The 26,248-nt window shown below is 67.9% G+C and overlaps 11 non-coding genes across 11 annotated transcripts; all 11 read right to left on the reverse strand.

The window, feature by feature from the left end:
• Window positions 1-2,677: 2,677 nt before the first annotated feature.
• LOC132415525 (5S ribosomal RNA) lies at window positions 2,678-2,796 on the reverse strand. The gene has a single exon (XR_009517256.1). It is a non-coding gene; the product is annotated as a 5S ribosomal RNA (ribosomal RNA).
• A 931-nt stretch (window positions 2,797-3,727) lies between these two features.
• Window positions 3,728-3,846, reverse strand: LOC132415526 (5S ribosomal RNA). The gene has a single exon (XR_009517257.1). It is a non-coding gene; the product is annotated as a 5S ribosomal RNA (ribosomal RNA).
• A 2,690-nt stretch (window positions 3,847-6,536) lies between these two features.
• On the reverse strand, window positions 6,537-6,655 carry LOC132415527 (5S ribosomal RNA). Its single transcript, XR_009517258.1, has one exon. It is a non-coding gene; the product is annotated as a 5S ribosomal RNA (ribosomal RNA).
• A 2,699-nt stretch (window positions 6,656-9,354) lies between these two features.
• Window positions 9,355-9,473, reverse strand: LOC132415528 (5S ribosomal RNA). The gene has a single exon (XR_009517259.1). It is a non-coding gene; the product is annotated as a 5S ribosomal RNA (ribosomal RNA).
• A 931-nt stretch (window positions 9,474-10,404) lies between these two features.
• On the reverse strand, window positions 10,405-10,523 carry LOC132415529 (5S ribosomal RNA). Its single transcript, XR_009517260.1, has one exon. It is a non-coding gene; the product is annotated as a 5S ribosomal RNA (ribosomal RNA).
• A 2,690-nt stretch (window positions 10,524-13,213) lies between these two features.
• Window positions 13,214-13,332, reverse strand: LOC132415530 (5S ribosomal RNA). Its single transcript, XR_009517261.1, has one exon. It is a non-coding gene; the product is annotated as a 5S ribosomal RNA (ribosomal RNA).
• Window positions 13,333-16,031: 2,699 nt separating this feature from the next.
• Window positions 16,032-16,150, reverse strand: LOC132415531 (5S ribosomal RNA). The gene has a single exon (XR_009517262.1). It is a non-coding gene; the product is annotated as a 5S ribosomal RNA (ribosomal RNA).
• A 2,697-nt stretch (window positions 16,151-18,847) lies between these two features.
• LOC132415533 (5S ribosomal RNA) lies at window positions 18,848-18,966 on the reverse strand. Its single transcript, XR_009517264.1, has one exon. It is a non-coding gene; the product is annotated as a 5S ribosomal RNA (ribosomal RNA).
• A 2,699-nt stretch (window positions 18,967-21,665) lies between these two features.
• On the reverse strand, window positions 21,666-21,784 carry LOC132415534 (5S ribosomal RNA). Its single transcript, XR_009517265.1, has one exon. It is a non-coding gene; the product is annotated as a 5S ribosomal RNA (ribosomal RNA).
• A 2,693-nt stretch (window positions 21,785-24,477) lies between these two features.
• LOC132415535 (5S ribosomal RNA) lies at window positions 24,478-24,596 on the reverse strand. The gene has a single exon (XR_009517266.1). It is a non-coding gene; the product is annotated as a 5S ribosomal RNA (ribosomal RNA).
• Window positions 24,597-25,527: 931 nt separating this feature from the next.
• LOC132415536 (5S ribosomal RNA) lies at window positions 25,528-25,646 on the reverse strand. Its single transcript, XR_009517267.1, has one exon. It is a non-coding gene; the product is annotated as a 5S ribosomal RNA (ribosomal RNA).
• Between the last annotated feature and the right edge of the window lie 602 nt (window positions 25,647-26,248).

Below are 26,248 nucleotides of genomic sequence, written 5' to 3' on the forward strand. Positions count from 1 at the left end.
CCTCTTGAGCCGCAGTTTCGCTGGCGCTGGCGCCTTAACGCCAGCCTGGCGGCCGGCCCGCCCCGGCAGGGCCCCCTCGCCCGCCCAGGCAGGGGGAACGGAGGTCTCGGGTATCGGGCGGCGGCGGAGGGTTTGGCGACCACCTCCCAGCCCAGGGCGGCCGTGACCCGGCAAGCCCTTCGGCGCTTGGCGCCCCGCCCAAGATCCCGCACGTCGCCCACAGGGACGTGGCCCCGGAGGCTTCAGGGCCCGGGGCCCGCGGTCCCTTGGGCATCGGCCCTGCCCGCCCACGCGGCGCTAGGAGCAGCCCGGCCGCAGCCCGGGCCGGCCCTCCTGCCCGACAGCAGCTGGCCCGAAGCCACTGGGAGCCACCATTGAGTCGCCACGGCCCCTCAGCCCCGGCAAGGCCACCCCTGCCCCACACCCCCCGCCGAGCTCAGGACCCCGGCCCTGGTGGCCGGCAGGCCCGGGGAAGCGGCCCCTGCCCTCGATCCCGCTCCCGCACCCGGCCGCGGGGACACGCCAGAGGGGCGGGGTGGGGGGGGGCTTTTGTCGGAGGGAGCTGTGGAGGGACACACCGGCACACAGGTGGCGGCGCCGGGGCTGGGCGCCGGTGGGGGCGGCCAGGTGCAGGTCGAGGGGCTCGCGGGCCGAAAGGACGGCAGCTGGGCCCGCGGCGGAGTCTGGGTCTGGAGGGCTCTGAGCCTCCATCCGCTCTGGTGCCTCGGGGCTACCGGCCCGAAGCCTGGTAGCGCGACACCCCACCGGCCCACAGACGTAGCCTCCCCAGCTGTGCTCACAGCGAGTCCAACCGCAGCCTGCACCCCTCCACGGGACACTTGGATTACTCCCGCGATCCCCACGAGGTGCGGCACCCGGCGGCCGAATGGGCTGAGATCTTGCCCTTGCGGCGCCCCGTGGCCACCTCCGCCTCCCTCACGGTACTGGCCGAGGCCTCGGACCAGCGGGCCCCGGCTCCCAGCTCAGCGCTGCTCCTCCGCCCCTCTCACCTCCTGCCCGACGTCCAGGCTACCGAGCACCCTCCACCCCCGCCCACCTTCATGCCACTCAGCCGGAACCCAGGAGGCAATGCCAACTACCAGGTGTATGACAGTCTGGTGCTGAAGCGGCAACCGCAGGAGGACCAAGCGCGGGCCAACTCGCTGCTACCTTCCACCTCGGCCTCCAGGCCCTCTCTGCACGGGAGCCAGACTGGGAAAATGAACTTACCAGCAGCAAATGGGGGCGGGGGCAGGGGCAGGGGGCGGCAGGGCATGGAGAGAGGAATAAAGAGCGCCAGAGTCCAGGAAACATTGGTGGTCTGTGGCTTGGAAGCGCCACTCCTTCTGCCAGCCTGGGTCCCTGCGCTTGGCTTCCTGCAATAAGAAGCCAGTGTCCCCTTCTTGGCCTGAGGGTCCCTTTGGTTTAGTGGCCACAGTTCTGCCAGCAGGCCCCTCCTGGTCCTATACCATGCACTAAGTACATCTGCAGCTGCAGACTCCAAACCCCTGGTCTCTGGGCACCTCCTCTGTGTCTCAGCTGTCCCTGTCCACAGAGAGCCTCATACAAGAAGTTGCTTCCAAACTGGGAGGTTCCACATCTGGGCAGGTCCAGCTCCAGGCCCAGTGAAGGGCATGAAGAAGGCTGAGGCTCTGGACTCCAGCCAGGCCTTCAGCAGGCCTCTGAGGCCAAGGTCTTCCTAGCCTCAAGAGGGGCCAAGAGACGCAATGTGTCATTTGAACAAGTGAGTCAGCGGGCGGTGAGCGAATGAATGACCGCTCGAGGGGATGTATGCCGGCCACCGGGCCCTGTTTGACTGTCCAGGCTCAGCTTACCTGACCCTGGTTACCAGGGAATGCCACTCTGGGCCCACCTTTTCATCCCCCTCCCTCACTGTGACCTCACCCCCTGCCCCATTATGACCCAGTCTGGCTCCCAGTTAAAACTGGAGGGCAGAGGGCCCAGGCAGTCCTGGGACCAACGGCCATGGGTGAGCGAAACTACTACCGAGCCGAGCCGTTCACTGGCCCCATCCCCAGGAAATGCCAGGAGCAAGGATACTCAATTCTTCTGATCCCGGTCAGCTTCATCTTGCTCAACGTGGGGATCAACGTGGTGACTATGGTCAGGGCAGGATCTGTGCAGCGCGGTTGGGGGAGCCCTGGGGTCTTGAAGGGGCTGAGGTGGGAGGGCTGCTGGGGTGTGACCGGACAAGGGTTGGATTTCAGGGCTCACCCTGCTCCCGGCCTCCCCCCTCCCCTTCTTCCCTCAACTCTGGAGGCATCTGAAGAGATTCTTGCGGGCACTTTTCAATCGTATTTTCCACAAAGGTGAGTGGGCGCCGGCGTGGGTTCAGGGGATGTGGGCCTGTCCCGTTTCTTCTATCCCTGCCTTGATTCTCAGCCCCTCAGGAACCCAGGCCCTGACCCATCTCGCCTTTCCCCACAGACAAGCAAGCCAGCTGTGTAGGCAGCCATCGCATGTGCATGCGCTGCTCCGTGGATCCCAAGAACCTGTGCTCAAGAGTTTCTTCCCGCTTCTGCCATCGCCCAAGCTTCCTGCTCGGGCAGGCAAACCACCTTGACTACTGCCTGCAGCGGGGCTCGGCGGGGGCGGAGCCGGCGGCCCCCCCGCCGCGGGCGAGTAAAGGAGAAGGCGGGCGGAGCGGCAGGCAAAAAGCCTACAGCACCCGGTATTCCCAGGCGGTCTCCCATCCAAGTACTAACCAGGCCCGACCCTGCTTAGCTTCCGAGATCAGACGAGATCGGGCGCGTTCAGGGTGGTATGGCCGTAGACGGGGGCGGGGGCCGCGGGCGGCCTCTTGAGGAGCAGTTTCGCTGGCGCTGGCGCCTTAACGCCAGCCTGGCGGCCGGCCCGCCCCGGCAGGGCCCCCTCGCCCGCCCAGGCAGGGGGAACGGAGGTCTCGGGTATCGGGCGGCGGCGGAGGGTTTGGCGACCACCTCCCAGCCCAGGGCGGCCGTGACCCAGCAAACCCTTGGGCGCTCGGCGCCCCGCCCAAGATCCCGCACGTCGCTCACAGGGACGTGGCCCCGGAGGCTTCAGGGCCCGGGGCCCGCGGTCCCTTGGGCATCGGCCCTGCCCGCCCACGCGGCGCTAGGCGCAGCCCGGCCGCAGCCCGGGCCGGCCCTCCTGCCCGACAGCAGCTGGCCCGAAGCCACTGGGAGCCACCATTGAGTCGCCACGGCCCCTCAGCCCCGGCAAGGCCACCCTTGCCCGCACACCCCCCGCCGAGCTCAGGACCCCGCCCCTGGTGGCCGGCAGGCCCGGGCAAGCGGCCCCTGCCCTCGATCCCGCTCCCGCACCCGGCCGCGGTGACACGCCAGAGGGGCGGGGTGGGGGGGGGCTTTTGTCGGAGGGAGCTGTGGAGGGACACACAGGCACACAGGTGGCGGCGCCGGGGCTGGGCGCCGGTGGGGGCGGCCAGGTGCAGGTCGAGGGGCTCGCGGGCCGAAAGGACGGCAGCTGGGCCGGCGGCGGAGTCTGGGTCCGGGCCGGCCACCCCGGGAGCGTCTGGGGTGCGGCTGCCTTCCAGGGCCGCCTTCTGGCCGCCTGGCCGGCCGGGCCGGCGGGGAGCGCCCCCGCCGTCGCGCGCCGTGGTGGGAGGGGCCTGAGGAGGTGGGGCCTGCAGAGGGGCCCGGCGGGGGCGGAGCCGGCGGCCCCTCCCACGGGCGAGTAAAGGAGAAGGCGGGCGGAGCGGCAGGCAAAAAGCCTACAGCACCCGGTATTCCCAGGCGGTCTCCCATCCAAGTACTAACCAGGCCCGACCCTGCTTAGCTTCCGAGATCAGACGAGATCGGGCGCGTTCAGGGTGGTATGGCCGTAGACGGGGGCGGGGGCTGCGGGCGGCCTCTTGAGGCCCAGTTTCGCTGGCGCTGGCGCCTTAACGCCGGCCTGGCGGCCGGCCCGCCCCGGCAGGGCCCCCTCGCCCGCCCAGGCAGCGGGAACGGAGGTCTCGGGTATCGGGCGGCGGCGGAGGGTTTGGAGACCACCTCCCAGCCCAGGGCGGCCGTGACCCAGCAAACCCTTGGGCGCTTGGCGCCCCTCCCAAGATCCCGCACGTCGCTCACAGGGACGTAGCCCCGGAGGCTTCATGGCCCGGGGCCCGCGGTCCCTTGGGCATCGGCCCTGCCCGCCCACGCGGCGCTAGGCGCAGCCCGGCCGCAGCCCGGGCCGGCCCTCCTGCCCGACAGCAGCTGCCCGAAGCCACTGGGAGCCACCATTGAGTCGCCACGGCCCCTCAGCCCCGGCAAGGCCACCCTTGCCCCCACACCCCCCGCCGAGCTCAGGACCCCGCCCCTGGTGGCCGGCAGGACCGGGGAAGCGGCCCCTGCCCTCGATCCCGCTCCCGCACCCGGCCGCGGTGACACGCCAGAGGGGCGGTGTGGGGGGGGGCTTTTGTCGCAGGGAGCTGTGGAGGGACACACCGGCACACAGGTGGCGGCACCGGGGCTGGGCGCCGGTGGGGGCGGCCAGGTGCAGGTCGAGGGGCTCGCGGGCCGAAAGGACGGCAACTGGGCCCATGGCGGAGTCTGGGTGTGGAGGGCTCTGAGCCTCCATCCGCTCTGGTGCCTCGGGGCTACGGGCCCGAAGCCTGGTAGCGCGACACCCCACCGGCCCACAGACGTAGCCTCCCCAGCTGTGCTCGCAGCGAGTGCAACCGCAGCCTGCATCCCTCCACGGGACACTTGGATTACTCCCGCGATCCCCACGAGGTGCGGCACCCGGCGGCCGAATGGGCTGAGATCCTGCCCTTGCGGCGCCCTGTGGCCACCTCCGCCTCCCTCACGGTACTGGCCGAGGCCTCGCACCAGCGGGCGCCGGCTCCCAGCTCAGCGCTGCTCCTCCGCCCCTCTCACCTCCTGCCCGACGTCCAGGCTACCGAGCACCCTCCACCCCCGCCCACCTTCATGCCACTCAGCCGGAACCCGGGAGGCAATGCCAACTACCAGGTGTATGACAGTCTGGTGCTGAAGCGGCAACCGCAGGAGGGCCAAGCGCGGGCCGACTCGCTGCTACCTTCCACCTCGGCCTCCAGGCCCTCTCTGCACGGGAGCCAGACTGGGAAAATGAACGTACCAGCAGCAAATGGGGGCAGGGGCAGGGGGCGGCAGGGCATGGAGAGAGGAATAAAGAGCGCCAGAGTCCAGGAAACATTGGTGGTCTGTGGCTTGGAAGCGCCACTCCTTCTGCCAGCCTGGGTCCCTGCGCTTGGCTTCCTGCAATAAGAAGCCAGTGTCCCCTTCTTGGCCTGAGGGTCCCTTTGGTTTAGTGGCCACAGTTCTGCCAGCAGGCCCCTCCTGGTCCTATACCATGCACTAAGTACATCTGCAGCTGCAGACTCCAAACCCCTGGTCTCTGGGCACCTCCTCTGTGTCTCAGCTGTCCCTGTCCACAGAGAGCCTCATACAAGAAGTTGCTTCCAAACTGGGAGGTTCCACATCTGGGCAGGTCCAGCTCCAGGCCCAGTGAAGGGCATGAAGAAGGCTGAGGCTCTGGACTCCAGCCAGGCCTTCAGCAGGCCTCTGAGGCCAAGGTCTTCCTAGTCTCAAGAGGGGCCAAGAGACGCAATGTGTCATTTGAACAAGTGAGTCAGCGGGCGGTGAGCGAATGAATGACCGCTCGAGGGGATGTATGCCGGCCACCGGGCCCTGTTTGACTGTCCAGGCTCAGCTTACCTGACCCTGGTTACCAGGGAATGCCACTCTGGGCCCACCTTTTCATCCCCCTCCCTCACTGTGACCTCACCCCCTGCCCCATTATGACCCAGTCTGGCTCCCAGTTAAAACTGGAGGGCAGAGGGCCCAGGCAGTCCTGGGACCAACGGCCATGGGTGAGCGAAACTACTACCGAGCCGAGCCATTCACTGGCCCCATCCCCAGGAAATGCCAGGAGCAAGGATACTCAATTCTTCTGATCCCGGTCAGCTTCATCTTGCTCAACGTGGGGATCAACGTGGTGACTATGGTCAGGGCAGGATCTGTGCAGCGCGGTTGGGGGAGCCCTGGGGTCTTGAAGGGGCTGAGGTGGGAGGGCTGCTGGGGTGTGACCGGACAAGGGTTGGATTTCAGGGCTCACCCTGCTCCCGGCCTCCCCCCTCCCCTTCTTCCCTCAACTCTGGAGGCATCTGAAGAGATTCTTGCGGGCACTTTTCAATCGTATTTTCCACAAAGGTGAGTGGGCGCCGGCGTGGGTTCAGGGGATGTGGGCCTGTCCCGTTTCTTCTATCCCTGCCTTGATTCTCAGCCCCTCAGGAACCCAGGCCCTGACCCATCTCGCCTTTCCCCACAGACAAGCAAGCCAGCTGTGTAGGCAGCCATCGCATGTGCATGCGCTGCTCCGTGGATCCCAAGAACCTGTGCTCAAGAGTTTCTTCCCGCTTCTGCCATCGCCCAAGCTTCCCGCTCGGGCAGGCAAACCACCTTGACTACTGCCTGCAGCGGGGCCCGGCGGGGGCGGAGCCGGCGGCCCCCGCCGCGGGCCAGTAAAGGAGAAGGCGGGCGGAGCGGGAGGCAAAAAGCCTACAGCACCCGGTATTCCCAGGCGGTCTCCCATCCAAGTACTAACCAGGCCCGACCCTGCTTAGCTTCCGAGATCAGACGAGATCGGGCGCGTTCAGGGTGGTATGGCCGTAGACGGGGGCGGGGGCCGCGGGCTGCCTCTTGAGCCGCAGTTTCGCTGGCGCTGGCGCCTTAACGCCAGCCTGGCGGCCGGCCCGCCCCGGCAGGGCCCCCTCGCCCGCCCAGGCAGGGGGAACGGAGGTCTCGGGTATCGGGCGGCGGCGGAGGGTTTGGCGACCACCTCCCAGCCCAGGGCGGCCGTGACCCGGCAAACCCTTCCGCGCTTGGCGCCCCGCCCAAGATCCCGCACGTCGCTCACAGGGACGTGGCCCCGGAGGCTTCAGGGCCCGGGGCCCGCGGTCCCTTGGGCATCGGCCCTGCCCGCCCACGCGGCGCTAGGCGCAGCCCGGCCGCAGCCCGGGCCGGCCCTCCTGCCCGACAGCAGCTGGCCCGAAGCCACTGGGAGCCACCATTGAGTCGCCACGGCCCCTCAGCCCCGGCAAGGCCACCCCTGCCCCACACCCCCCGCCGAGCTCAGGACCCCGGCCCTGGTGACCGGCAGGCCCGGGGAAGCGGCCCCTGCCCTCGATCCCGCTCCCGCACCCGGCCGCGGGGACACGCCAGAGGGGCGGGGTGGGGGGGGGTGGGCTTTTGTCGGAGGGAGCTGTGGAGGGACACACCGGCACACAGGTGGCGGCGCCGGGGCTGGGCGCCGGTGGGGGCGGCCAGGTGCAGGTCGAGGGGCTCGCGGGCCGAAAGGACGGCAGCTGGGCCCGCGGCGGAGTCTGGGTCTGGAGGGCTCTGAGCCTCCATCCGCTCTGGTGCCTCGGGGCTACCGGCCCGAAGCCTGGTAGCACGACACCCCACCGGCCCACAGACGTAGCCTCCCCAGCTGTGCTCACAGCGAGTCCAACCGCAGCCTGCACCCCTCCACGGGACACTTGGATTACTCCCGCGATCCCCACGAGGTGCGGCACCCGGCGGCCGAATGGGCTGAGATCCTGCCCTTGCGGCGCCCCGTGGCCACCTCCGCCTCCCTCACGGTACTGGCCGAGGCCTCGGACCAGCGGGCCCCGGCTCCCAGCTCAGCGCTGCTCCTCCGCCCCTCTCACCTCCTGCCCGACGTCCAGGCTACCGAGCACCCTCCACCCCCGCCCACCTTCATGCCACTCAGCCGGAACCCAGGAGGCAATGCCAACTACCAGGTGTATGACAGTCTGGTGCTGAAGCGGCAACCGCAGGAGGACCAAGCGCGGGCCAACTCGCTGCTACCTTCCACCTCGGCCTCCAGGCCCTCTCTGCACGGGAGCCAGACTGGGAAAATGAACTTACCAGCAGCAAATGGGGGCGGGGGCAGGGGCAGGGGGCGGCAGGGCATGGAGAGAGGAATAAAGAGCGCCAGAGTCCAGGAAACATTGGTGGTCTGTGGCTTGGAAGCGCCACTCCTTCTGCCAGCCTGGGTCCCTGCGCTTGGCTTCCTGCAATAAGAAGCCAGTGTCCCCTTCTTGGCCTGAGGGTCCCTTTGGTTTAGTGGCCACAGTTCTGCCAGCAGGCCCCTCCTGGTCCTATACCATGCACTAAGTACATCTGCAGCTGCAGACTCCAAACCCCTGGTCTCTGGGCACCTCCTCTGTGTCTCAGCTGTCCCTGTCCACAGAGAGCCTCATACAAGAAGTTGCTTCCAAACTGGGAGGTTCCACATCTGGGCAGGTCCAGCTCCAGGCCCAGTGAAGGGCATGAAGAAGGCTGAGGCTCTGGACTCCAGCCAGGCCTTCAGCAGGCCTCTGAGGCCCAGGTCTTCCTAGTCTCAAGAGGGGCCAAGAGACGCAATGTGTCATTTGAACAAGTGAGTCAGTGGGCGGTGAGCGAATGAATGACCGCTCGAGGGGATGTATGCCGGCCACCGGGCCCCGTTTGACTGTCCAGGCTCAGCTTACCTGACCCTGGTTACCAGGGAATGCCACTCTGGGCCCTCCTTTTCATCCCCCTCCCTCACTGTGACCTCACCACCTGCCCCATTATGACCCAGTCTGGCTCCCAGTTAAAACTGGAGGGCGGGGGCCCAGGCAGTCCTGGGACCAACGGCCATGGGTGAGCGAAACTACTACCGAGCCGAGCCGTTCACTGGCCCCATCCCCAGGAAATGCCAGGAGCAAGGATACTCAATTCTTCTGATCCCGGTCAGCTTCATCTTGCTCAACGTGGGGATCAACGTGGTGACTATGGTCAGGGCAGGATCTGTGCAGCGCGGTTGGGGGAGCCCTGGGGTCTTGAAGGGGCTGAGGTGGGAGGGCTGCTGGGGTGTGACCGGACAAGGGTTGGATTTCAGGGCTCACCCTGCTCCCGGCCTGCCCCCTCCCCTTCTTCCCTCAACTCTGGAGGCATCTGAAGAGATTCTTGCGGGCACTTTTCAATCGTATTTTCCACAAAGGTGAGTGGGCGCCGGCGTGGGTTCAGGGGATGTGGGCCTGTCCCCTTTCTTCTATCCCTGCCTTGATTCTCAGCCCCTCAGGAACCCAGGCCCTGACCCATCTCGCCTTTCCCCACAGACAAGCAAGCCAGCTGTGTAGGCAGCCATCGCATGTGCATGCGCTGCTCCGTGGATCCCAAGAACCTGTGCTCAAGAGTTTCTTCCCGCTTCTGCCATCGCCCAAGCTTCCCGCTCGGGCAGGCAAACCACCTTGACTACTGCCTGCAGCGGGGCCCGGCGGGGGCGGAGCCGGCGGCCCCCGCCGCGGGCCAGTAAAGGAGAAGGCGGGCGGAGCGGGAGGCAAAAAGCCTACAGCACCCGGTATTCCCAGGCGGTCTCCCATCCAAGTACTAACCAGGCCCGACCCTGCTTAGCTTCCGAGATCAGACGAGATCGGGCGCGTTCAGGGTGGTATGGCCGTAGACGGGGGCGGGGGCCGCGGGCGGCCTCTTGAGGAGCAGTTTCGCTGGCGCTGGCGCCTTAACGCCAGCCTGGCGGCCGGCCCGCCCCGGCAGGGCCCCCTCGCCCGCCCAGGCAGGGGGAACGGAGGTCTCGGGTATCGGGCGGCGGCGGAGGGTTTGGCGACCACCTCCCAGCCCAGGGCGGCCGTGACCCAGCAAACCCTTGGGCGCTCGGCGCCCCGCCCAAGATCCCGCACGTCGCTCACAGGGACGTGGCCCCGGAGGCTTCAGGGCCCGGGGCCCGCGGTCCCTTGGGCATCGGCCCTGCCCGCCCACGCGGCGCTAGGCGCAGCCCGGCCGCAGCCCGGGCCGGCCCTCCTGCCCGACAGCAGCTGGCCCGAAGCCACTGGGAGCCACCATTGAGTCGCCACGGCCCCTCAGCCCCGGCAAGGCCACCCTTGCCCGCACACCCCCCGCCGAGCTCAGGACCCCGCCCCTGGTGGCCGGCAGGCCCGGGCAAGCGGCCCCTGCCCTCGATCCCGCTCCCGCACCCGGCCGCGGTGACACGCCAGAGGGGCGGGGTGGGGGGGGGCTTTTGTCGGAGGGAGCTGTGGAGGGACACACAGGCACACAGGTGGCGGCGCCGGGGCTGGGCGCCGGTGGGGGCGGCCAGGTGCAGGTCGAGGGGCTCGCGGGCCGAAAGGACGGCAGCTGGGCCGGCGGCGGAGTCTGGGTCCGGGCCGGCCACCCCGGGAGCGTCTGGGGTGCGGCTGCCTTCCAGGGCCGCCTTCTGGCCGCCTGGCCGGCCGGGCCGGCGGGGAGCGCCCCCGCCGTCGCGCGCCGTGGTGGGAGGGGCCTGAGGAGGTGGGGCCTGCAGAGGGGCCCGGCGGGGGCGGAGCCGGCGGCCCCTCCCACGGGCGAGTAAAGGAGAAGGCGGGCGGAGCGGCAGGCAAAAAGCCTACAGCACCCGGTATTCCCAGGCGGTCTCCCATCCAAGTACTAACCAGGCCCGACCCTGCTTAGCTTCCGAGATCAGACGAGATCGGGCGCGTTCAGGGTGGTATGGCCGTAGACGGGGGCGGGGGCTGCGGGCGGCCTCTTGAGGCCCAGTTTCGCTGGCGCTGGCGCCTTAACGCCGGCCTGGCGGCCGGCCCGCCCCGGCAGGGCCCCCTCGCCCGCCCAGGCAGCGGGAACGGAGGTCTCGGGTATCGGGCGGCGGCGGAGGGTTTGGAGACCACCTCCCAGCCCAGGGCGGCCGTGACCCAGCAAACCCTTGGGCGCTTGGCGCCCCTCCCAAGATCCCGCACGTCGCTCACAGGGACGTAGCCCCGGAGGCTTCATGGCCCGGGGCCCGCGGTCCCTTGGGCATCGGCCCTGCCCGCCCACGCGGCGCTAGGCGCAGCCCGGCCGCAGCCCGGGCCGGCCCTCCTGCCCGACAGCAGCTGCCCGAAGCCACTGGGAGCCACCATTGAGTCGCCACGGCCCCTCAGCCCCGGCAAGGCCACCCTTGCCCCCACACCCCCCGCCGAGCTCAGGACCCCGCCCCTGGTGGCCGGCAGGACCGGGGAAGCGGCCCCTGCCCTCGATCCCGCTCCCGCACCCGGCCGCGGTGACACGCCAGAGGGGCGGTGTGGGGGGGGGCTTTTGTCGCAGGGAGCTGTGGAGGGACACACCGGCACACAGGTGGCGGCACCGGGGCTGGGCGCCGGTGGGGGCGGCCAGGTGCAGGTCGAGGGGCTCGCGGGCCGAAAGGACGGCAGCTGGGCCCATGGCGGAGTCTGGGTGTGGAGGGCTCTGAGCCTCCATCCGCTCTGGTGCCTCGGGGCTACGGGCCCGAAGCCTGGTAGCGCGACACCCCACCGGCCCACAGACGTAGCCTCCCCAGCTGTGCTCGCAGCGAGTGCAACCGCAGCCTGCATCCCTCCACGGGACACTTGGATTACTCCCGCGATCCCCACGAGGTGCGGCACCCGGCGGCCGAATGGGCTGAGATCCTGCCCTTGCGGCGCCCTGTGGCCACCTCCGCCTCCCTCACGGTACTGGCCGAGGCCTCGCACCAGCGGGCGCCGGCTCCCAGCTCAGCGCTGCTCCTCCGCCCCTCTCACCTCCTGCCCGACGTCCAGGCTACCGAGCACCCTCCACCCCCGCCCACCTTCATGCCACTCAGCCGGAACCCGGGAGGCAATGCCAACTACCAGGTGTATGACAGTCTGGTGCTGAAGCGGCAACCGCAGGAGGGCCAAGCGCGGGCCGACTCGCTGCTACCTTCCACCTCGGCCTCCAGGCCCTCTCTGCACGGGAGCCAGACTGGGAAAATGAACGTACCAGCAGCAAATGGGGGCAGGGGCAGGGGGCGGCAGGGCATGGAGAGAGGAATAAAGAGCGCCAGAGTCCAGGAAACATTGGTGGTCTGTGGCTTGGAAGCGCCACTCCTTCTGCCAGCCTGGGTCCCTGCGCTTGGCTTCCTGCAATAAGAAGCCAGTGTCCCCTTCTTGGCCTGAGGGTCCCTTTGGTTTAGTGGCCACAGTTCTGCCAGCAGGCCCCTCCTGGTCCTATACCATGCACTAAGTACATCTGCAGCTGCAGACTCCAAACCCCTGGTCTCTGGGCACCTCCTCTGTGTCTCAGCTGTCCCTGTCCACAGAGAGCCTCATACAAGAAGTTGCTTCCAAACTGGGAGGTTCCACATCTGGGCAGGTCCAGCTCCAGGCCCAGTGAAGGGCATGAAGAAGGCTGAGGCTCTGGACTCCAGCCAGGCCTTCAGCAGGCCTCTGAGGCCAAGGTCTTCCTAGTCTCAAGAGGGGCCAAGAGACGCAATGTGTCATTTGAACAAGTGAGTCAGCGGGCGGTGAGCGAATGAATGACCGCTCGAGGGGATGTATGCCGGCCACCGGGCCCTGTTTGACTGTCCAGGCTCAGCTTACCTGACCCTGGTTACCAGGGAATGCCACTCTGGGCCCACCTTTTCATCCCCCTCCCTCACTGTGACCTCACCCCCTGCCCCATTATGACCCAGTCTGGCTCCCAGTTAAAACTGGAGGGCAGAGGGCCCAGGCAGTCCTGGGACCAACGGCCATGGGTGAGCGAAACTACTACCGAGCCGAGCCATTCACTGGCCCCATCCCCAGGAAATGCCAGGAGCAAGGATACTCAATTCTTCTGATCCCGGTCAGCTTCATCTTGCTCAACGTGGGGATCAACGTGGTGACTATGGTCAGGGCAGGATCTGTGCAGCGCGGTTGGGGGAGCCCTGGGGTCTTGAAGGGGCTGAGGTGGGAGGGCTGCTGGGGTGTGACCGGACAAGGGTTGGATTTCAGGGCTCACCCTGCTCCCGGCCTCCCCCCTCCCCTTCTTCCCTCAACTCTGGAGGCATCTGAAGAGATTCTTGCGGGCACTTTTCAATCGTATTTTCCACAAAGGTGAGTGGGCGCCGGCGTGGGTTCAGGGGATGTGGGCCTGTCCCGTTTCTTCTATCCCTGCCTTGATTCTCAGCCCCTCAGGAACCCAGGCCCTGACCCATCTCGCCTTTCCCCACAGACAAGCAAGCCAGCTGTGTAGGCAGCCATCGCATGTGCATGCGCTGCTCCGTGGATCCCAAGAACCTGTGCTCAAGAGTTTCTTCCCGCTTCTGCCATCGCCCAAGCTTCCCGCTCGGGCAGGCAAACCACCTTGACTACTGCCTGCAGCGGGGCCCGGCGGGGGCGGAGCCGGCGGCCCCCGCCGCGGGCCAGTAAAGGAGAAGGCGGGCGGAGCGGGAGGCAAAAAGCCTACAGCACCCGGTATTCCCAGGCGGTCTCCCATCCAAGTACTAACCAGGCCCGACCCTGCTTAGCTTCCGAGATCAGACGAGATCGGGCGCGTTCAGGGTGGTATGGCCGTAGACGGGGGCGGGGGCCGCGGGCTGCCTCTTGAGCCGCAGTTTCGCTGGCGCTGGCGCCTTAACGCCAGCCTGGCGGCCGGCCCGCCCCGGCAGGGCCCCCTCGCCCGCCCAGGCAGGGGGAACGGAGGTCTCGGGTATCGGGCGGCGGCGGAGGGTTTGGCGACCACCTCCCAGCCCAGGGCGGCCGTGACCCGGCAAACCCTTCCGCGCTTGGCGCCCCGCCCAAGATCCCGCACGTCGCTCACAGGGACGTGGCCCCGGAGGCTTCAGGGCCCGGGGCCCGCGGTCCCTTGGGCATCGGCCCTGCCCGCCCACGCGGCGCTAGGCGCAGCCCGGCCGCAGCCCGGGCCGGCCCTCCTGCCCGACAGCAGCTGGCCCGAAGCCACTGGGAGCCACCATTGAGTCGCCACGGCCCCTCAGCCCCGGCAAGGCCACCCCTGCCCCACACCCCCCGCCGAGCTCAGGACCCCGGCCCTGGTGGCCGGCAGGCCCGGGGAAGCGGCCCCTGCCCTCGATCCCGCTCCCGCACCCGGCCGCGGGGACACGCCAGAGGGGCGGGGTGGGGGGGGGTGGGCTTTTGTCGGAGGGAGCTGTGGAGGGACACACCGGCACACAGGTGGCGGCGCCGGGGCTGGGCGCCGGTGGGGGCGGCCAGGTGCAGGTCGAGGGGCTCGCGGGCCGAAAGGACGGCAGCTGGGCCCGCGGCGGAGTCTGGGTCTGGAGGGCTCTGAGCCTCCATCCGCTCTGGTGCCTCGGGGCTACCGGCCCGAAGCCTGGTAGCGCGACACCCCACCGGCCCACAGACGTAGCCTCCCCAGCTGTGCTCACAGCGAGTCCAACCGCAGCCTGCACCCCTCCACGGGACACTTGGATTACTCCCGCGATCCCCACGAGGTGCGGCACCCGGCGGCCGAATGGGCTGAGATCCTGCCCTTGCGGCGCCCCGTGGCCACCTCCGCCTCCCTCACGGTACTGGCCGAGGCCTCGGACCAGCGGGCCCCGGCTCCCAGCTCAGCGCTGCTCCTCCGCCCCTCTCACCTCCTGCCCGACGTCCAGGCTACCGAGCACCCTCCACCCCCGCCCACCTTCATGCCACTCAGCCGGAACCCAGGAGGCAATGCCAACTACCAGGTGTATGACAGTCTGGTGCTGAAGCGGCAACCGCAGGAGGACCAAGCGCGGGCCAACTCGCTGCTACCTTCCACCTCGGCCTCCAGGCCCTCTCTGCACGGGAGCCAGACTGGGAAAATGAACTTACCAGCAGCAAATGGGGGCGGGGGCAGGGGCAGGGGGCGGCAGGGCATGGAGAGAGGAATAAAGAGCGCCAGAGTCCAGGAAACATTGGTGGTCTGTGGCTTGGAAGCGCCACTCCTTCTGCCAGCCTGGGTCCCTGCGCTTGGCTTCCTGCAATAAGAAGCCAGTGTCCCCTTCTTGGCCTGAGGGTCCCTTTGGTTTAGTGGCCACAGTTCTGCCAGCAGGCCCCTCCTGGTCCTATACCATGCACTAAGTACATCTGCAGCTGCAGACTCCAAACCCCTGGTCTCTGGGCACCTCCTCTGTGTCTCAGCTGTCCCTGTCCACAGAGAGCCTCATACAAGAAGTTGCTTCCAAACTGGGAGGTTCCACATCTGGGCAGGTCCAGCTCCAGGCCCAGTGAAGGGCATGAAGAAGGCTGAGGCTCTGGACTCCAGCCAGGCCTTCAGCAGGCCTCTGAGGCCCAGGTCTTCCTAGTCTCAAGAGGGGCCAAGAGACGCAATGTGTCATTTGAACAAGTGAGTCAGTGGGCGGTGAGCGAATGAATGACCGCTCGAGGGGATGTATGCCGGCCACCGGGCCCCGTTTGACTGTCCAGGCTCAGCTTACCTGACCCTGGTTACCAGGGAATGCCACTCTGGGCCCTCCTTTTCATCCCCCTCCCTCACTGTGACCTCACCACCTGCCCCATTATGACCCAGTCTGGCTCCCAGTTAAAACTGGAGGGCGGGGGCCCAGGCAGTCCTGGGACCAACGGCCATGGGTGAGCGAAACTACTACCGAGCCGAGCCGTTCACTGGCCCCATCCCCAGGAAATGCCAGGAGCAAGGATACTCAATTCTTCTGATCCCGGTCAGCTTCATCTTGCTCAACGTGGGGATCAACGTGGTGACTATGGTCAGGGCAGGATCTGTGCAGCGCGGTTGGGGGAGCCCTGGGGTCTTGAAGGGGCTGAGGTGGGAGGGCTGCTGGGGTGTGACCGGACAAGGGTTGGATTTCAGGGCTCACCCTGCTCCCGGCCTGCCCCCTCCCCTTCTTCCCTCAACTCTGGAGGCATCTGAAGAGATTCTTGCGGGCACTTTTCAATCGTATTTTCCACAAAGGTGAGTGGGCGCCGGCGTGGGTTCAGGGGATGTGGGCCTGTCCCCTTTCTTCTATCCCTGCCTTGATTCTCAGCCCCTCAGGAACCCAGGCCCTGACCCATCTCGCCTTTCCCCACAGACAAGCAAGCCAGCTGTGTAGGCAGCCATCGCATGTGCATGCGCTGCTCCGTGGATCCCAAGAACCTGTGCTCAAGAGTTTCTTCCCGCTTCTGCCATCGCCCAAGCTTCCCGCTCGGGCAGGCAAACCACCTTGACTACTGCCTGCAGCGGGGCCCGGCGGGGGCGGAGCCGGCGGCCCCCGCCGCGGGCCAGTAAAGGAGAAGGCGGGCGGAGCGGGAGGCAAAAAGCCTACAGCACCCGGTATTCCCAGGCGGTCTCCCATCCAAGTACTAACCAGGCCCGACCCTGCTTAGCTTCCGAGATCAGACGAGATCGGGCGCGTTCAGGGTGGTATGGCCGTAGACGGGGGCGGGGGCCGCGGGCTGCCTCTTGAGCCGCAGTTTCGCTGGCGCTGGCGCCTTAACGCCGGCCTGGCGGCCGGCCCGCCCCGGCAGGGCCCCCTCGCCCGCCCAGGCAGGGGGAACGGAGGTCTCGGGTATCGGGCGGCGGCGGAGGGTTTGGCGACCACCTCCCAGCCCAGGGCGGCCGTGACCCGGCAAGCCCTTCGGCGCTTGGCGCCCCGCCCAAGATCCCGCACGTCGCTCACAGGGACGTGGCCCCGGAGGCTTCAGGGCCCGGGGCCCGCGGTCCCTTGGGCATCGGCCCTGCCCGCCCACGCGGCGCTAGGAGCAGCCCGGCCGCAGCCCGGGCCGGCCCTCCTGCCCGACAGCAGCTGGCCCGAAGCCACTGGGAGCCACCATTGAGTCGCCACGGCCCCTCAGCCCCGGCAAGGCCACCCCTGCCCCACACCCCCCGCCGAGCTCAGGACCCCGGCCCTGGTGGCCGGCAGGCCCGGGGAAGCGGCCCCTGCCCTCGATCCCGCTCCCGCACCCGGCCGCGGGGACACGCCAGAGGGGCGGGGTGGGGGGGGGGCTTTTGTCGGAGGGAGCTGTGGAGGGACACACCGGCACACAGGTGGCGGCGCCGGGGCTGGGCGCCAGTGGGGGCGGCCAGGTGCAGGTCGAGGGGCTCGCGGGCCGAAAGGACGGCAGCTGGGCCCGCGGCGGAGTCTGGGTCTGGAGGGCTCTGAGCCTCCATCCGCTCTGGTGCCTCGGGGCTACCGGCCCGAAGCCTGGTAGCGCGACACCCCACCGGCCCACAGACGTAGCCTCCCCAGCTGTGCTCACAGCGAGTCCAACCGCAGCCTGCACCCCTCCACGGGACACTTGGATTACTCCCGCGATCCCCACGAGGTGCGGCACCCGGCGGCTGAATGGGCTGAGATCTTGCCCTTGCGGCGCCCCGTGGCCACCTCCGCCTCCCTCACGGTACTGGCCGAGGCCTCGGACCAGCGGGCCCCGGCTCCCAGCTCAGCGCTGCTCCTCCGCCCCTCTCACCTCCTGCCCGACGTCCAGGCTACCGAGCACCCTCCACCCCCGCCCACCTTCATGCCACTCAGCCGGAACCCAGGAGGCAATGCCAACTACCAGGTGTATGACAGTCTGGTGCTGAAGCGGCAACCGCAGGAGGACCAAGCGCGGGCCAACTCGCTGCTACCTTCCACCTCGGCCTCCAGGCCCTCTCTGCACGGGAGCCAGACTGGGAAAATGAACTTACCAGCAGCAAATGGGGGCGGGGGCAGGGGCAGGGGGCGGCAGGGCATGGAGAGAGGAATAAAGAGCGCCAGAGTCCAGGAAACATTGGTGGTCTGTGGCTTGGAAGCGCCACTCCTTCTGCCAGCCTGGGTCCCTGCGCTTGGCTTCCTGCAATAAGAAGCCAGTGTCCCCTTCTTGGCCTGAGGGTCCCTTTGGTTTAGTGGCCACAGTTCTGCCAGCAGGCCCCTCCTGGTCCTATACCATGCACTAAGTACATCTGCAGCTGCAGACTCCAAACCCCTGGTCTCTGGGCACCTCCTCTGTGTCTCAGCTGTCCCTGTCCACAGAGAGCCTCATACAAGAAGTTGCTTCCAAACTGGGAGGTTCCACATCTGGGCAGGTCCAGCTCCAGGCCCAGTGAAGGGCATGAAGAAGGCTGAGGCTCTGGACTCCAGCCAGGCCTTCAGCAGGCCTCTGAGGCCCAGGTCTTCCTAGTCTCAAGAGGGGCCAAGAGACGCAATGTGTCATTTGAACAAGTGAGTCAGTGGGCGGTGAGCGAATGAATGACCGCTCGAGGGGATGTATGCCGGCCACCGGGCCCTGTTTGACTGTCCAGGCTCAGCTTACCTGACCCTGGTTACCAGGGAATGCCACTCTGGGCCCTCCTTTTCATCCCCCTCCCTCACTGTGACCTCACCACCTGCCCCATTATGACCCAGTCTGGCTCCCAGTTAAAACTGGAGGGCAGGGGGCCCAGGCAGTCCTGGGACCAACGGCCATGGGTGAGCGAAACTACTACCGAGCCGAGCCGTTCACTGGCCCCATCCCCAGGAAATGCCAGGAGCAAGGATACTCAATTCTTCTGATCCCGGTCAGCTTCATCTTGCTCAACATGGGGATCAACGTGGTGACTATGGTCAGGGCAGGATCTGTGCAGCGCGGTTGGGGGAGCCCTGGGGTCTTGAAGGGGCTGAGGTGGGAGGGCTGCTGGGGTGTGACCGGACAAGGGTTGGATTTCAGGGCTCACCCTGCTCCCGGCCTCCCCCCTCCCCTTCTTCCCTCAACTCTGGAGGCATCTGAAGAGATTCTTGCGGGCACTTTTCAATCGTATTTTCCACAAAGGTGAGTGGGCGCCGGCGTGGGTTCAGGGGATGTGGGCCTGTCCCCTTTCTTCTATCCCTGCCTTGATTCTCAGCCCCTCAGGAACCCAGGCCCTGACCCATCTCGCCTTTCCCCACAGACAAGCAAGCCAGCTGTGTAGGCAGCCATCGCATGTGCATGCGCTGCTCCGTGGATCCCAAGAACCTGTGCTCAAGAGTTTCTTCCCGCTTCTGCCATCGCCCAAGCTTCCCGCTCGGGCAGGCAAACCACCTTGACTACTGCCTGCAGCGGGGCCCGGCGGGGGCGGAGCCGGCGGCCCCCGCCGCGGGCCAGTAAAGGAGAAGGCGGGCGGAGCGGGAGGCAAAAAGCCTACAGCACCCGGTATTCCCAGGCGGTCTCCCATCCAAGTACTAACCAGGCCCGACCCTGCTTAGCTTCCGAGATCAGACGAGATCGGGCGCGTTCAGGGTGGTATGGCCGTAGACGGGGGCGGGGGCCGCGGGCTGCCTCTTGAGCCGCAGTTTCGCTGGCGCTGGCGCCTTAACGCCAGCCTGGCGGCCGGCCCGCCCCGGCAGGGCCCCCTCGCCCGCCCAGGCAGGGGGAACGGAGGTCTCGGGTATCGGGCGGCGGCGGAGGGTTTGGCGACCACCTCCCAGCCCAGGGCGGCCGTGACCCGGCAAGCCCTTCGGCGCTTGGCGCCCCGCCCAAGATCCCGCACGTCGCCCACAGGGACGTGGCCCCGGAGGCTTCAGGGCCCGGGGCCCGCGGTCCCTTGGGCATCGGCCCTGCCCGCCCACGCGGCGCTAGGCGCAGCCCGGCCGCAGCCCGGGCCGGCCCTCCTGCCCGACAGCAGCTGGCCCGAAGCCACTGGGAGCCACCATTGAGTCGCCACGGCCCCTCAGCCCCGGCAAGGCCACCCCTGCCCCACACCCCCCGCCGAGCTCAGGACCCCGCCCCTGGTGGCCGGCAGGCCCGGGGAAGCGGCCCCTGCCCTCGATCCCGCTCCCGCACCCGGCCGCGGTGACACGCCAGAGGGGCGGGGTGGTGGTGGGGCTTTTGTCGGAGGGAGCTGTGGAGGGACGCACCGGCACACAGGTGGCGGCGCCGGGGCTGGGCGCCGGTGGGGGCGGCCAGGTGCAGGTCGAGGGGCTCGCGGGCCGAAAGGACGGCAGCTGGGCCCGCGGCGGAGTCTGGGTCTGGAGGGCTCTGAGCCTCCATCCGCTCTGGTGCCTCGGGGCTACCGGCCCGAAGCCTGGTAGCGCGACACCCCACCGGCCCACAGACGTAGCCTCCCCAGCTGTGCTCACAGCGAGTCCAACCGCAGCCTGCACCCCTCCACGGGACACTTGGATTACTCCCGCGATCCCCACGAGGTGCGGCACCCGGCGGCCGAATGGGCTGAGATCCTGCCCTTGCGGCGCCCCGTGGCCACCTCCGCCTCCCTCACGGTACTGGCCGAGGCCTCGGACCAGCGGGCCCCGGCTCCCAGCTCAGCGCTGCTCCTCCGCCCCTCTCACCTCCTGCCCGACGTCCAGGCTACCGAGCACCCTCCACCCCCGCCCACCTTCATGCCACTCAGCCGGAACCCAGGAGGCAATGCCAACTACCAGGTGTATGACAGTCTGGTGCTGAAGCGGCAACCGCAGGAGGACCAAGCGCGGGCCAACTCGCTGCTACCTTCCACCTCGGCCTCCAGGCCCTCTCTGCACGGGAGCCAGACTGGGAAAATGAACTTACCAGCAGCAAATGGGGGCGGGGGCAGGGGCAGGGGGCGGCAGGGCATGGAGAGAGGAATAAAGAGCGCCAGAGTCCAGGAAACATTGGTGGTCTGTGGCTTGGAAGCGCCACTCCTTCTGCCAGCCTGGGTCCCTGCGCTTGGCTTCCTGCAATAAGAAGCCAGTGTCCCCTTCTTGGCCTGAGGGTCCCTTTGGTTTAGTGGCCACAGTTCTGCCAGCAGGCCCCTCCTGGTCCTATACCATGCACTAAGTACATCTGCAGCTGCAGACTCCAAACCCCTGGTCTCTGGGCACCTCCTCTGTGTCTCAGCTGTCCCTGTCCACAGAGAGCCTCATACAAGAAGTTGCTTCCAAACTGGGAGGTTCCACATCTGGGCAGGTCCAGCTCCAGGCCCAGTGAAGGGCATGAAGAAGGCTGAGGCTCTGGACTCCAGCCAGGCCTTCAGCAGGCCTCTGAGGCCAAGGTCTTCCTAGCCTCAAGAGGGGCCAAGAGACGCAATGTGTCATTTGAACAAGTGAGTCAGCGGGCGGTGAGCGAATGAATGACCGCTCGAGGGGATGTATGCCGGCCACCGGGCCCTGTTTGACTGTCCAGGCTCAGCTTACCTGACCCTGGTTACCAGGGAATGCCACTCTGGGCCCACCTTTTCATCCCCCTCCCTCACTGTGACCTCACCCCCTGCCCCATTATGACCCAGTCTGGCTCCCAGTTAAAACTGGAGGGCAGAGGGCCCAGGCAGTCCTGGGACCAACGGCCATGGGTGAGCGAAACTACTACCGAGCCGAGCCGTTCACTGGCCCCATCCCCAGGAAATGCCAGGAGCAAGGATACTCAATTCTTCTGATCCCGGTCAGCTTCATCTTGCTCAACGTGGGGATCAACGTGGTGACTATGGTCAGGGCAGGATCTGTGCAGCGCGGTTGGGGGAGCCCTGGGGTCTTGAAGGGGCTGAGGTGGGAGGGCTGCTGGGGTGTGACCGGACAAGGGTTGGATTTCAGGGCTCACCCTGCTCCCGGCCTGCCCCCTCCCCTTCTTCCCTCAACTCTGGAGGCATCTGAAGAGATTCTTGCGGGCACTTTTCAATCGTATTTTCCACAAAGGTGAGTGGGCGCCGGCGTGGGTTCAGGGGATGTGGGCCTGTCCCCTTTCTTCTATCCCTGCCTTGATTCTCAGCCCCTCAGGAACCCAGGTCCTGACCCATCTCGCCTTTCCCCACAGACAAGCAAGCCAGCTGTGTAGGCAGCCATCGCATGTGCATGCGCTGCTCCGTGGATCCCAAGAACCTGTGCTCAAGAGTTTCTTCCCGCTTCTGCCATCGCCCAAGCTTCCTGCTCGGGCAGGCAAACCACCTTGACTACTGCCTGCAGCGGGGCTCGGCGGGGGCGGAGCCGGCGGCCCCCCCGCCGCGGGCGAGTAAAGGAGAAGGCGGGCGGAGCGGCAGGCAAAAAGCCTACAGCACCCGGTATTCCCAGGCGGTCTCCCATCCAAGTACTAACCAGGCCCGACCCTGCTTAGCTTCCGAGATCAGACGAGATCGGGCGCGTTCAGGGTGGTATGGCCGTAGACGGGGAGTGGGGCCGCGGGCGGCCTCTTGAGGCCCAGTTTCGCTGGCGCTGGCGCCTTAACGCCGGCTTGGCGGCCGGCCCGCCCCGGCAGGGCCCCCTCGCCCGCCCAGGCAGGGGGAACGGAGGTCTCGGGTATCGGGCGGCGGCGGAGGGTTTGGCGACCACCTCCCAGCCCAGGGCGGCCGTGACCCAGCAAACCCTTGGGCGCTTGGCGCCCCGCCCAAGATCCCGCACGTCGCTCACAGGGACGTGGCCCCAGAGGCTTCAGGGCCCGGGGCCCGCGGTCCCTTGGGCATCGGCCCTGCCCGCCCACGCGGCGCTAGGCGCAGCCCGGCCGCAGCCCGGTCCGGCCCTCCTGCCCGACAGCAGCTGGCCCGAAGCCACTGGGAGCCACCATTGAGTCGCCACGGCCCCTCAGCCCCGGCAAGGCCACCCTTGCCCCCACACCCCCCGCCGAGCTCAGGACCCCGCCCCTGGTGGCCGGCAGGCCCGGGCAAGCGGCCCCTGACCTCGATCCCGCTCCCGCACCCGGCCGCGGTGACACGCCAGAGGGGCGGGGTGGGGGGGGGCTTTTGTCGGAGGGAGCTGTGGAGGGACACACAGGCACACAGGTGGCGGCGCCGGGGCTGGGCGCCGGTGGGGGCGGCCAGGTGCAGGTCGAGGGGCTCGCGGGCCGAAAGGATGGCAACTGGGCCCATGGCGGAGTCTGGGTGTGGAGGGCTCTGAGCCTCCATCCGCTCTGGTGCCTCGGGGCTACGGGCCCGAAGCCTGGTAGCGCGACACCCCACCGGCCCACAGACGTAGCCTCCCCAGCTGTGCTCGCAGCGAGTCCAACCGCAGCCTGCACCCCTCCACGGGACACTTGGATTACTCCCGCGATCCCCACGAGGTGCGGCACCCGGCGGCCGAATGGGCTGAGATCCTGCCCTTGCGGCGCCCTGTGGCCACCTCCGCCTCCCTCACGGTACTGGTCGAGGCCTCGCACCAGGGGGCGCCGGCTCCCAGCTCAGCGCTGCTCCTCCGCCCCTCTCACCTCCTGCCCGACGTCCAGGCTACCGAGCACCCTCCACCCCCGCCCACCTTCATGCCACTCAGCCGGAACCCGGGAGGCAATGCCAACTACCAGGTGTATGACAGTCTGGTGCTGAAGCGGCAACCGCAGGAGGGCCAAGCGCGGGCCGACTCGCTGCTACCTTCCACCTCGGCCTCCAGGCCCTCTCTGCACGGGAGCCAGACTGGGAAAATGAACGTACCAGCAGCAAATGGGGGCAGGGGCAGGGGGCGGCAGGGCATGGAGAGAGGAATAAAGAGCGCCAGAGTCCAGGAAACATTGGTGGTCTGTGGCTTGGAAGCGCCACTCCTTCTGCCAGCCTGGGTCCCTGCGCTTGGCTTCCTGCAATAAGAAGCCAGTGTCCCCTTCTTGGCCTGAGGGTCCCTTTGGTTTAGTGGCCACAGTTCTGCCAGCAGGCCCCTCCTGGTCCTATACCATGCACTAAGTACATCTGCAGCTGCAGACTCCAAACCCCTGGTCTCTGGGCACCTCCTCTGTGTCTCAGCTGTCCCTGTCCACAGAGAGCCTCATACAAGAAGTTGCTTCCAAACTGGGAGGTTCCACATCTGGGCAGGTCCAGCTCCAGGCCCAGTGAAGGGCATGAAGAAGGCTGAGGCTCTGGACTCCAGCCAGGCCTTCAGCAGGCCTCTGAGGCCAAGGTCTTCCTAGCCTCAAGAGGGGCCAAGAGACGCAATGTGTCATTTGAACAAGTGAGTCAGCGGGCGGTGAGCGAATGAATGACCGCTCGAGGGGATGTATGCCGGCCACCGGGCCCTGTTTGACTGTCCAGGCTCAGCTTACCTGACCCTGGTTACCAGGGAATGCCACTCTGGGCCCACCTTTTCATCCCCCTCCCTCACTGTGACCTCACCCCCTGCCCCATTATGACCCAGTCTGGCTCCCAGTTAAAACTGGAGGGCAGAGGGCCCAGGCAGTCCTGGGACCAACGGCCATGGGTGAGCGAAACTACTACCGAGCCGAGCCGTTCACTGGCCCCATCCCCAGGAAATGCCAGGAGCAAGGATACTCAATTCTTCTGATCCCGGTCAGCTTCATCTTGCTCAACGTGGGGATCAACGTGGTGACTATGGTCAGGGCAGGATCTGTGCAGCGCGGTTGGGGGAGCCCTGGGGTCTTGAAGGGGCTGAGGTGGGAGGGCTGCTGGGGTGTGACCGGACAAGGGTTGGATTTCAGGGCTCACCCTGCTCCCGGCCTCCCCCCTCCCCTTCTTCCCTCAACTCTGGAGGCATCTGAAGAGATTCTTGCGGGCACTTTTCAATCGTATTTTCCACAAAGGTGAGTGGGCGCCGGCGTGGGTTCAGGGGATGTGGGCCTGTCCCCTTTCTTCTATCCCTGCCTTGATTCTCAGCCCCTCAGGAACCCAGGCCCTGACCCATCTCGCCTTTCCCCACAGACAAGCAAGCCAGCTGTGTAGGCAGCCATCGCATGTGCATGCGCTGCTCCGTGGATCCCAAGAACCTGTGCTCAAGAGTTTCTTCCCGCTTCTGCCATCGCCCAAGCTTCCTGCTCGGGCAGGCAAACCACCTTGACTACTGCCTGCAGCGGGGCTCGGCGGGGGCGGAGCCGGCGGCCCCCCCGCCGCGGGCGAGTAAAGGAGAAGGCGGGCGGAGCGGCAGGCAAAAAGCCTACAGCACCCGGTATTCCCAGGCGGTCTCCCATCCAAGTACTAACCAGGCCCGACCCTGCTTAGCTTCCGAGATCAGACGAGATCGGGCGCGTTCAGGGTGGTATGGCCGTAGACGGGGGCGGGGGCCGCGGGCGGCCTCTTGAGGAGCAGTTTCGCTAGCGCTGGCGCCTTAACGCCAGCCTGGCGGCCGGCCCGCCCCGGCAGGGCCCCCTCGCCCGCCCAGGCAGGGGGAACGGAGGTCTCGGGTATCGGGCGGCGGCGGAGGGTTTGGCGACCACCTCCCAGCCCAGGGCGGCCGTGACCCAGCAAACCCTTGGGCGCTCGGCGCCCCGCCCAAGATCCCGCACGTCGCTCACAGGGACGTGGCCCCGGAGGCTTCAGGGCCCGGGGCCCGCGGTCCCTTGGGCATCGGCCCTGCCCGCCCACGCGGCGCTAGGCGCAGCCCGGCCGCAGCCCGGGCCGGCCCTCCTGCCCGACAGCAGCTGGCCCGAAGCCACTGGGAGCCACCATTGAGTCGCCACGGCCCCTCAGCCCCGGCAAGGCCACCCTTGCCCGCACACCCCCCGCCGAGCTCAGGACCCCGCCCCTGGTGGCCGGCAGGCCCGGGCAAGCGGCCCCTGCCCTCGATCCCGCTCCCGCACCCGGCCGCGGTGACACGCCAGAGGGGCGGGGTGGGGGGGGGCTTTTGTCGGAGGGAGCTGTGGAGGGACACACAGGCACACAGGTGGCGGCGCCGGGGCTGGGCGCCGGTGGGGGCGGCCAGGTGCAGGTCGAGGGGCTCGCGGGCCGAAAGGACGGCAGCTGGGCCGGCGGCGGAGTCTGGGTCCGGGCCGGCCACCCCGGGAGCGTCTGGGGTGCGGCTGCCTTCCAGGGCCGCCTTCTGGCCGCCTGGCCGGCCGGGCCGGCGGGGAGCGCCCCCGCCGCTGCGCGCCGTGGTGGGAGGGGCCTGAGGAGGTGGGGCCTGCAGAGGGGCCCGGCGGGGGCGGAGCCGGCGGCCCCTCCCACGGGCGAGTAAAGGAGAAGGCGGGCGGAGCGGCAGGCAAAAAGCCTACAGCACCCGGTATTCCCAGGCGGTCTCCCATCCAAGTACTAACCAGGCCCGACCCTGCTTAGCTTCCGAGATCAGACGAGATCGGGCGCGTTCAGGGTGGTATGGCCGTAGACGGGGGCGGGGGCTGCGGGCGGCCTCTTGAGGCCCAGTTTCGCTGGCGCTGGCGCCTTAACGCCGGCCTGGCGGCCGGCCCGCCCCGGCAGGGCCCCCTCGCCCGCCCAGGCAGCGGGAACGGAGGTCTCGGGTATCGGGCGGCGGCGGAGGGTTTGGAGACCACCTCCCAGCCCAGGGCGGCCGTGACCCAGCAAACCCTTGGGCGCTTGGCGCCCCTCCCAAGATCCCGCACGTCGCTCACAGGGACGTAGCCCCGGAGGCTTCATGGCCCGGGGCCCGCGGTCCCTTGGGCATCGGCCCTGCCCGCCCACGCGGCGCTAGGCGCAGCCCGGCCGCAGCCCGGGCCGGCCCTCCTGCCCGACAGCAGCTGCCCGAAGCCACTGGGAGCCACCATTGAGTCGCCACGGCCCCTCAGCCCCGGCAAGGCCACCCTTGCCCCCACACCCCCCGCCGAGCTCAGGACCCCGCCCCTGGTGGCCGGCAGGACCGGGGAAGCGGCCCCTGCCCTCGATCCCGCTCCCGCACCCGGCCGCGGTGACACGCCAGAGGGGCGGTGTGGGGGGGGGCTTTTGTCGCAGGGAGCTGTGGAGGGACACACCGG

Source organism: Delphinus delphis, chromosome 19, assembly GCF_949987515.2.
Source record: "Delphinus delphis chromosome 19, mDelDel1.2, whole genome shotgun sequence".
In the NCBI taxonomy this organism is placed as follows: domain Eukaryota; kingdom Metazoa; phylum Chordata; class Mammalia; order Artiodactyla; family Delphinidae; genus Delphinus; species Delphinus delphis.